This window comes from Saccostrea cucullata, unplaced genomic scaffold, assembly GCF_032062105.1.
Source record: "Saccostrea cucullata isolate Sc308-1 unplaced genomic scaffold, CSIRO_AGI_Scuc_v1 ctg16103, whole genome shotgun sequence".
NCBI lineage: Eukaryota > Metazoa > Mollusca > Bivalvia > Ostreida > Ostreidae > Saccostrea > Saccostrea cuccullata.
The window spans coordinates 1-10,297 of NW_026924770.1; the positions used below are offsets into that span (position 1 = coordinate 1).

Here is a 10,297-nt window from a genome sequence, read left to right on the forward strand (position 1 = left end):
TACCCAATAGGAAAAACAGACATAAATGTTTCAATCTCACAAGGTCTTTCAAACTAAAAAACAAACAAGAGGCCCATGGGCAACATCTCTCACCTGAGCACTGAGGCTAGATAAAAGTATACATTGGTTTATTATTGAAAAAGAAAAACCCAAAAGTAGTCCCATGAACAATCATGGATTTTCTATCTTTGAGAAGAAGTTTTTTAAAGATTTTTCCTCTATATTTCTATGTAAAACTTTGGTCGGCCATTTTGGACCCCCCTCCCCGATCATAAATTGAAAAACTTAATCTACACTACCTGAGGATGTTCCAAAAAAAATTATAATTATGCCGTGGTTATTCTTGAGAAGAAGATTTTTAAAGAATTTTCCTATATATTTCTATGAAAAACTTTGTGGTTTTTCCCCCCCTCCCCCGGGGGTCATGATTTGAAAAAATTTGAATTACACTACCTGAGGATGCTTCCATATAAATATGAATTATGGCTTTGTCATTCTTGAGAAGATTTTTAAAGAATTTTCCTATATATTTCTATGTAAAACTTTGGTCAGACATTTTGGCCCCGCCCTACCTGGGGGGGTCATGATTTAAACAAATTTGAATCTAAACTACCTGAGCATGCTTCCATATAAATATGATGAATTATGGTTTTGTCATTCTTAAAAATTTTTTTAAAGAATTTTCCCAAATTTTTTCTATTTTAAACTTTGGTCGGCCATTTTGGCCCCGCCCTACCCCCGGGGGTAATGATTTGAACAAACTTGAATCTACACTTCCTGAGGATGCTTCCATATAAATATGATGAATTATGGTGTGGTTATTTTTAGAAGAAGATTTTTAAAGATTTTTCCTATATATTCCTATGTAAAACTTGGGTCGGCCATTTTGGCCCCACCCTAGCCCCGGGGGTCATGATGTGAACAAACTTGAATCTACACTACCTGAGGATGATTCCCCATAAGTTTCATCTTTCCTGGCACAGTGGTTTTGAGAAGAAGTTTTTTAAAAACATGCCACCAAATTTTATTAATTGCCAATTATCTCCCCTTGAATGACGGTGGGCCCTTCATTTGAAAAACTTAATCCCCTTTACCCAAGAATGCTTTGTGGCAAGTTTGGTTGAAATTGGCCCATCGGTTCGAGAAGAAGGCGAAAATGTGAAAAGTTTACACACAGACAGACAGACGGACGGACAGACGGACGCCGGACAAAATGTGATCAAAAAACTCACGACCTTTGGCTCAGGTGAGCTAAAAAACTGTTTGTAAAGTCTGACCATCTATGTAACCAGCCAACCAAATCATGGAAATTTAAAAAAAAGTTTCGTACAAATGATTCCTGCAGATCACACGCCAAATGCACCCATCTTCTTACCAATCCCGACAAAATTCACCAAAGTCCGACTCGTTCCGTGGAAGTCGAATTTAAAAGAACGTTAACTCTAAAAATTGCAAAATGATAAATTTTGGGTTATTCCCCTTGATGATGTAAAAATATTATGTAACTTCAAGGCCATTTGCGGGGTATTTTTATCTCAACATGATAAACACAATCGGTATCATTAAAAAAATTAAATCTTCTTTCTTTATGAAAGAAACAAATGAATACACAGAACTCTTAAGTTGAAAGAGAGTTCATTGCCAAAAGTTGTCCGAAGAAGGTATTGTCCACTGTTGAACTAACTTAAATGACTCTGATAAATCAGGAAAAATATGGCATGAAGGTTTACCATTATGCAAATATGACGTCATAAATGTGAAGCATTTCTCTATTTTCAACAGAAAAAGTCTCAAAATGGCACATTTCAAGGGAAATTTTTCCCTTTTAGAAAACAATGTCCACAGCCGTCCCCCACGTTAATTTTTTGATATTTTGTGCAAAATTCAATAATAAATCACATATCTCAAGTTTTTGGGGGCGACCCTGTGGACAATGTTTTCTAAAAAAAATTCCATTGAAAATTGGTGTCTTCTGCAACTTTTTAAAAAACACGGGAAAATGCACATGTTTATGATGTCATAATTACTTTTAACGTAGGTCGCGGGTTTAAGGGTTTTTAAAAAGTTTTCGAAAACATCCATAAAAATTACCTATATGATTTCTCTCCCTTTTTATTTCCACTCTAAAATTTTATAAAATTCGTCTGCACCTTTTTTGTGTAATTGAATTCCAAAGATGTCATTGTTGTAGTTACATTTTCAACTGTATTCTATTGAATTATATAGAAAAAAACGTTTTTTTGGGCTTGTTTTCAGGCAAGGTTTTGATTTAAAAAATATCATTAACTTTTAAATCGTGCAGACGAATTTGTTTACCCTTTTTATTTAAAAATAAATTGATTTGAAATAAATTTATGTAAAAAAATTAATTGTGTTCGGGTTCTTTTTTTTAATTTAATTGTAGATAATTACTTTTATATTGACAAATGTCATTTAAAAAACAACTAAAAAATATCGCGACGTCATGTTTGGCGTCGTGAATATATCCGGTATACAGACCCAAAAAAAAAAAATACTTTTTAAAGAAAAGGGAAATTCACGTATATCTGCTTTCAAGTGACCAGTATCATAATAATTCAATAAAAAAACTTTTAAAACTTTTTTCTCTTTCAGCTTATTTCCTCTAATATTAGTGAAAATTCACGTAAAAGGCGTAAACCAACAGTCAGTCCTTTAGTTTTATATATATATTTTTTCTTTATGTGTTTATTTCTTACCGTTTCCGTTTTTTTTTTATTCATGCGCGGATTCTCGCCGGAATTTGTAAAATAAAAGTGACCTTGTATTCCCCTCTGGAAAAGGCAGACTTCCCATCCCCTTTGAAATCGCAGATCTGTGATCTAAGTTTGTTTGAAAAGTCAAGGACTACTACCACCCCCAACCCCAACCCCAAATATGTTTTTACGCTTTGTTTGGGGCCCAAAAAGGCAGATTTTATTTTGTTCTTAGATTTCAATTTATACATATAGCATTAATTGTACTGAATAATATGGAAAGCAACGCAGCAAATAAAATATATAATGTAACTAAAAACAACGCATGCCGTTAGTTATACGGCTTTGATATGACCCCCCCCCCCCCCTTTCTGTTTTTTCTGGGGGTTTTCCTATTTTAATTTTTAAAACCCATTGCATGTTATTAATAATGTAATGTAACCCTTTTATCTCTTTAGCTGTTTTTAAATACATGTTTTTCGTTTTCGACTGATACGTAAGAAGAGACAGCTTGCAATTTTTTTTATTCTCGACGTCTGCCTCACTTTATCTTCACTTGCATGATCACTATTAATACGTAATAATATGGAAATGCAGACATTGATAAATTTGAAAAACCCTCTTCTTTCCTTTTTTGATTTCCATTTATATAATTCTTTATGTGCCTCCGATTAGTAAATATTTCGATTAAATCAACATGCACATATAGGGTGGAGATGAAATTTTAAAAAAAATGGAAAACTTTTAACCCCCCCCCCCCCCCCCCTTTGGAAGTAAGAAATGGAAAGAAGGGAGGGGGGCATATCCTGCGTGTCTTTGGGTTTTTTACAAGAGGTCAATGCCGCTCAAAAATGTATATTTCAGTAGTATTACCCCGGTAGTGCCTTAGCAGTTTTTAATTTGTGATCAACCTGTATATAGATTCGTCCGAGATTTGCAATACCGTTTCATAAATATTGAGTTCGACTTTCCATCGGTGAGCAAAGTGTTGACGCTGTTTAAAGAAAACAAAGACATGCATGCCATAAATGGTTGTGTAGATAAATTATCGTATAGACAATGGTAATAAACAGTTTGTTAGTGCATTTCCACTGAAAGTGTACACTAAAATCACAACCCGACGTTACTTATTTTTCTTTTAAAAAAAAAAATATAACCCTTACCTTAAAATAAAAGTTTATTATTTGGTAAGGTTTATATTTTTTTATTAAAAGAAAAATAAGTAAGTAGGTGTGTATAAAATGATGCTTTTCAGGAGGGGTTATCGAGTGTAATTCGGAGTTAGATAATCTGTTTTATAATTATACACATTTAATACGTATTTAATATTTATAAATTATACATGATACAAGGGTTAAAATTTATTTCGAAACAAGTACAAATGCTCTCAGAATAGACCCGAGAAGATGCGATTAATAACAAATAATGAAACGCTTTCTAACACTTTCAGTGTTGGTCATTGGAATCAAAATAAGCCTTCATTATTTTTTATAACTTCACCATGTTCTATAAATATTGTTACACTAAACTACCTATTTTTACAAAATTATAGCTAAAATGCACTAGTAGTATAAGCCTCCCCGCTAGCGCGGGAAAATTCTGATTGGCTAGAGAAAATCACGTGATTTGATTGGTTGAGGGGAAAGGGGGTCAACTAGTGCAGTCCTAACCCTAACTAACCCTAGCCCCCTAACCCTAACCCTAGCCCCTTAACCCTAACTAACCCTAACCCTAACCCCCTAACCCTAACCCTAACCCTAACCCCTAACTAACCCCAGCCCCAACCCCAATGTGTAGTAAGAATAAAATTTATGGAATAATAAAAATATTCAACATATTATCACAGATTATAGGACACATACATCTTTATGGGGGGAGGGGTCTTATTGAGACCTATTAAATTCAAAATAGGACAAACACAAACAAAATGTATTTACAGTTCCAGGAAAGTAAAAAAATACACCAAAGCTAGCTTCTGAATATCTGTGTCATTTTTAGGGGGTTGTAGAAATTAAAAATAAAGGATCCAATGTATAATAACCAGACATAACAACTGTCTTCAATTTGAATATGATAAATAAACAGAAACCGGGATATTACATAATAATATTTAAATAAACACCCTTGGACATTGTACATTTGATTAATATTTTAATTCTTTCCTAAGAATTTACACCTAATTTTTATAAAGTCTATAAATTATCACACAATTTTGAAGTTATTGCATTAAATGATTCATATCAGTAATCTCAGGAACTAACTTTTACTCAGGAGTAAATGATCCAAAAATCTATAGAAAATCTCCTATTCATTTTTTACTAATGATGTGAAGTTTGTATGTTACAAATTATTTTCAAATGTAGTCATCTCAATAATCTCATGCTTTGAACATGACAAATTATCCTATAAAACTATGTGTATTACTATAACCTGATATGTGTAGTAAGCATATGAAGTGTATGAGATGATAAATGATATTCAAGATATTATTGCATCACAGATTATTGGGCACCTACATCTTGATGTGGGATATTAAGGGACCTTTATCATATTTCAATTTCTAAATTTCATTATAGGCCACAATACACACATATACACAAATAAAATATATTTACATTTCCAGGAAAGTAATAATTACATCAAATCTAGCATCTGAATATCTATGTAATTTCTATGGGGTTATAGAAATAAGATGAAAAAATAAAAGGTTTAAATGTATACATACTTCTCATACATAACAACTGTCTTCAATATGAGTTGGTAAAAATAAAAGTCAGCTATAGATACTTTGAAGTTGGTGAGAATAAATTCATGCTTTCAGAAAATCATGTTCTCAATACTTGATTTGACTAGATCTCAGTTTGATAAATGATTACACTTTATTCATAGTCAGTGTCTGACAGTAAAAGATACAATCCTGGGTCCTTTCTTTGTCATCCTGTAAACCACAGTCTATGATCGTACTGGTTAAATTAGTTGGAAATTATATTTATCTCTGTTCTTCTTAAATCCACCTCCTGTTTGATTTTCTTGTTTCAGTGTTCCAAGAGAGGATATTCTGTTAGTCTTTGCATGATCTGATAGTCTTTCACCATTCTAAGAGTAGATATAGATCATTTCCATAAGCCCTCACTAGAGAATCCTGGAAAATAATAAAAAATAATATCTTAGTTAAATTTTTTTTCAATGTAATATAAGCTTGATGGAATTCTAAATATAGACAAAAAAAAAAAGTATAAAATAGTAAACATTTGTATAAACAGACCTCAGTTGTGAACTGGCTTCATTATGGGGAACAGCTTCAGCAAAGAAATGAGTAAAAACTCTAGATTAGAGGAAAGTGAATGGTTACTTAAACAGGAGGGAGGAAAAGATATCATACCACCTCCCTTGATGGTAGAACATCCTGTAGAATTTATACCACCTCCCTTGATGGAAGAAGAAGCCAATGAGGAATATAACCTTTTATTACCCATAGAGGGTGAGGGTAACCTGGATTACCCTGTAAGACCCTTGACTAGAGAAGAAGCCAAGTTTTTAGATGATAAGAAAAAAGAGATGTCAGAAAAAAGATTGACAAAGACAGTGGATTTTAAAAACCAACAGAGGAGAAGAGTCTACAAAATAATGAAAGAAGCCCAATCTCAACTCTTGGAGGATATTAAGACTCATTATCAAAACAAACAGAAAGAAAATACAGGCAATGGTTATATTGCTAACTTTAAAACAGACAGATTTAGAATAGCCAAAAATTGGATATTTGATTTAACTGGCTGCAGACAGGAAGATGTAGATCAAATCATTAGAAGTGATTATCAATACTTGATCTTACAAAAAGAAAGGCATCCAGAAACTGGAAAACTTCATCATGTGAGAGGATTCATTCAAATGAAATACAGCTGTCATGAGAGATACATGTACAAAAAGATTCATGGGTTAACTTGTTTTGATATGTCTCACAGCACCCCAGAATTGGAAAGAACCTTTTATAGACAAGGTGACTATGAAGAATATGGGGTTCTTAAATCTGAAGTGAGAAACGGAGAATTAGTTCCAAGAGATAGTAGATTTACCTGAATTTTTTAAAAAAATCAAAAAAATATTGAAAAACAATTTGTACACACTTATGACAAAAATAGGTGTACATTATTCATCAACATGAAGTGTATGTGTTATTGTTTTGATGAAAAAATAAATAAATGTTAAAAAATGCGTGTTTGGATGTGAATTTATTTTTTAAAAAAGAGGGAAATTATTATTATTATTATTAAAAGTTAAAAATGTTAAAAAAAAAAAAAAAAAAAAAAAAAAAAAAAAAGTTTTCACTTTCATTTGTTGTGCCTTAGACCGTTTAAATTGACCTTATGGTTAAGATTGTGATACACACTCTGATAATCATCTATGATTTCTCTATCATGTTTACCTCAAAAGATTGAATCAGGGTATTTGTGTTCAAAGAGCTGAAAAAATTATACAGACAGATCTAAGATTTTGGAAGCATACATATTAATGGGTTTAAATGAGATATAACACTAGATTATTAAAAAGAAAGAACAAAAACTCATAGAAATGATATTGAAAGTACCTTTTATGAATAAAGTGTCATGCTCCAAGGTATATTTTTTATAAACAGGAGAAGGTTTACAACAGTCCCATGCACTCATAAGAAGATCTTGGGTAGTAGAAACACCAGGGAATTTTAATTCCACACAATCAGATTATCTTACATCAGTTATAAGGTTACAGTCTTTATACATAGTTAAGAGGGTCATTAAGATTTCTTTTCTGGTCATCCTGATGTGCTACATTATAGTATTCTTTCCCTGTGATATAATGTTAATATTAAATGGGAAATTCAGAATTCATCAGCAATTGGAGTCAAAACTTGCTATCTTTACCAACTATGATATTAAGGAAGCTGGGGGGGGGGGGGGGGTTACAAATTAGCCATATTTAACTTATTCTATAGATATGCTATCTTCAGCTGTTAATTATCATTTGGCAAAGAAAACTTTCATACATTTCAGTTTCAAAATTGGATCATGCATTTTTGTATATATATTGAAATGGAGCTCTTCAAAAAAAAAATAAAATAATAAATAAATATATATAACAATTGTATCTCATTGAAACTTTACCTTCAAGTTTGTGTGTTTCTATGTTGGTTGACTATAACTGTGTATTTCCAAAGGAAGAGCAGACAGTCTGAACTTCATAGAGAATGGATTATAGATGGTTAGGAACAATACATATCTTCCAGGTTTAGGACTGTATAGAAAATAAAACCATTTTGTTAATATGACAGAGTACTGTGTGAAACAATGCATGTTTAAAAATTGAACAAACATGTACAATGCCAAAAAAGTTCATGAAAATGTTTGTTTTTAATCTCAAAACAAATTGTTTTTAACATTAACTCCAGATGAGAAAGTTCATCATGTTATCTTTAGATAATAAAAAAAGCACAATTACTATATTGATATCACAAATAAAATGATTATCAAATTAATTATTTGGACACTAAAAGATTTTTTATTAACAGCAGATTCAATTTTGGTTTAATATCTGTCAGTACTGCATACAGAAAAATACATCTTTTTAGCATCATCACAGTACAACATGTAGTCCTTCATTTTTTGAAAAGCTCATTACTAAGAAACAAAAGTGAAAATGAAAATATATGTATGCCATATATCCCACATATTTAGAATCAAAACAAAAAGTAAATAACTTAGAATTAAATCTTTTGTAAATTCCTCCTTTTCTCTTATTAGATTCCTAATTAATATCTCTTTGATCACCATTTAGTAAGTCTGAATTCCATGGCCATGGGTAACATACATAATGAATTATGAAATTAAATCATATAATTTATACAAAAGGACTTATTAATATTCTGAAGATCCCTTAATCATGTGTTAATATATTTTAAGTTAAATAAGGGTGTGCTTATATGAATGTAAGTTAGAGACAACAGATCACATAAGTATTACACAGTAATTAAATTAAACCATATAATCATGCTTAAATGCAAAGATGACCTTCATAGGAAATGTAAACAATTAAATAAAAACAAGACAAACTTACCAGAGATATCGAAATATATGCCCCAATAAGTCTATCCATTAAATAATCCAGTGAAATAACATCTCAGCTGATCCTGAAAAAAATCATACAATTCAGTGATACACAATTAACCTCATTTTACAATGTAAGTAAAGCAATGATTTACAGACAAAAGGGACAGAAATGTAAAAGATACCATGTATTTTACCAAAATTTAGCGAACATTTTTCTGATTGAAATTCAATCATAGAATGACCCATCATAGAATTATTAAATACACTCTGAGTTACATGCAGGTTATACATGTACAAGTGTAAATCACATGAAATGACGATAAATACAGTATTGATTTTTCAAAACAGAACTTTACATAATTATGATTAAATGCAAAGATGACCTTCATAAATGTAAACAAAACAAAGACAAACTTACCAGAATTAGCCAATTATATGCCCAATTAAATAATCCAGTGAAACAACATCTTAGCTGATCCTGAAAAAAAAAAGCATACAATATTCAGTGATACTCAATTTAACCTCATTTTACAAAGGAAGTAAAGCAACAATTGACAGACAAACAGGACAGAAAAACATGTTTAAATGTAATGCAAAATAATATCTCTTATATATGGATACCTATACTCTAATCAATCATATTAAATGTCATTCGTAAAATGTATTTTTTAAGACAGATTTATTTAGCATCGACTTTTTTTTAAATGATAACATGAATAGCACGCCATACTTTAATAACATGTCAAAACATTCTCTCAAATTACACAGAAATGGGCTATTTAGCATAGCTGACATTAAACATATAGGTGAGCGATAACATAATCACAATCATAAACAATGTGAAACAACTTTAAACGACCTACACTGTGGATTACAAGCCTTTTTCACTGGGGTAAAATCTTGCCGAAATTCGCTATGGCTGCCCGAAACCCCGAACCCGACTGTATAAAAGATGAAGTCATACAATAACATAACACTGATGTAGTATTACATGATTTTTTTTTTTATTTTATTTCTTAAAAACTATAAGGGGAGTTTACCAAAAAAAAAAATTAATAAGAAAAAAAAAAATTAAAGTTATTTTAAAAAAGTTAAAAGTTAAAAAATTTATAAGTTAATTTTTTTTAAAAAAAGTTTAAAAAATTTAAAAAGAAATTCTAAGTTTTTCAAAAAAGTGACCTGGTGTTATAACTTGACAGACATAACACACACATGTTTTTTTGTATTGTGTGTTATTTGTTATTGTCTTTCAGTAAAAAATTCAGTTCAAACTGGTAAGGCTGGCTAGACTAGGCTGTCTAGACTGTAAATGAAAAAGTGTGACGTCATAATCACATTGTGTTTATACAGTGGATGACGTCACAATGCATAGGTAAGTTTTTGCACACGGCACTTTACAGAGGATGCAAACAGGTATATATAAGAAAACACAGGTAAAAGGTATATTTCTTTTGCACACGACCCTTATGTTTTTTTTTGCACACGGCACTTTATAGGTGATGG

At 31.2% G+C, this 10,297-nt stretch overlaps 1 long non-coding RNA gene across 1 annotated transcript; it reads right to left on the reverse strand.

The window, feature by feature from the left end:
- Positions 1-4,839: 4,839 nt before the first annotated feature.
- On the reverse strand, positions 4,840-9,780 carry LOC134267271 (uncharacterized). The gene is made up of 5 exons (XR_009992126.1): positions 9,658-9,780; positions 9,213-9,272; positions 8,802-8,874; positions 7,853-7,982; positions 4,840-5,856 (listed from the first exon to the last, which is right to left on the reverse strand). It is a non-coding gene; the product is annotated as an uncharacterized LOC134267271 (long non-coding RNA).
- Positions 9,781-10,297: the final 517 nt, after the last annotated feature.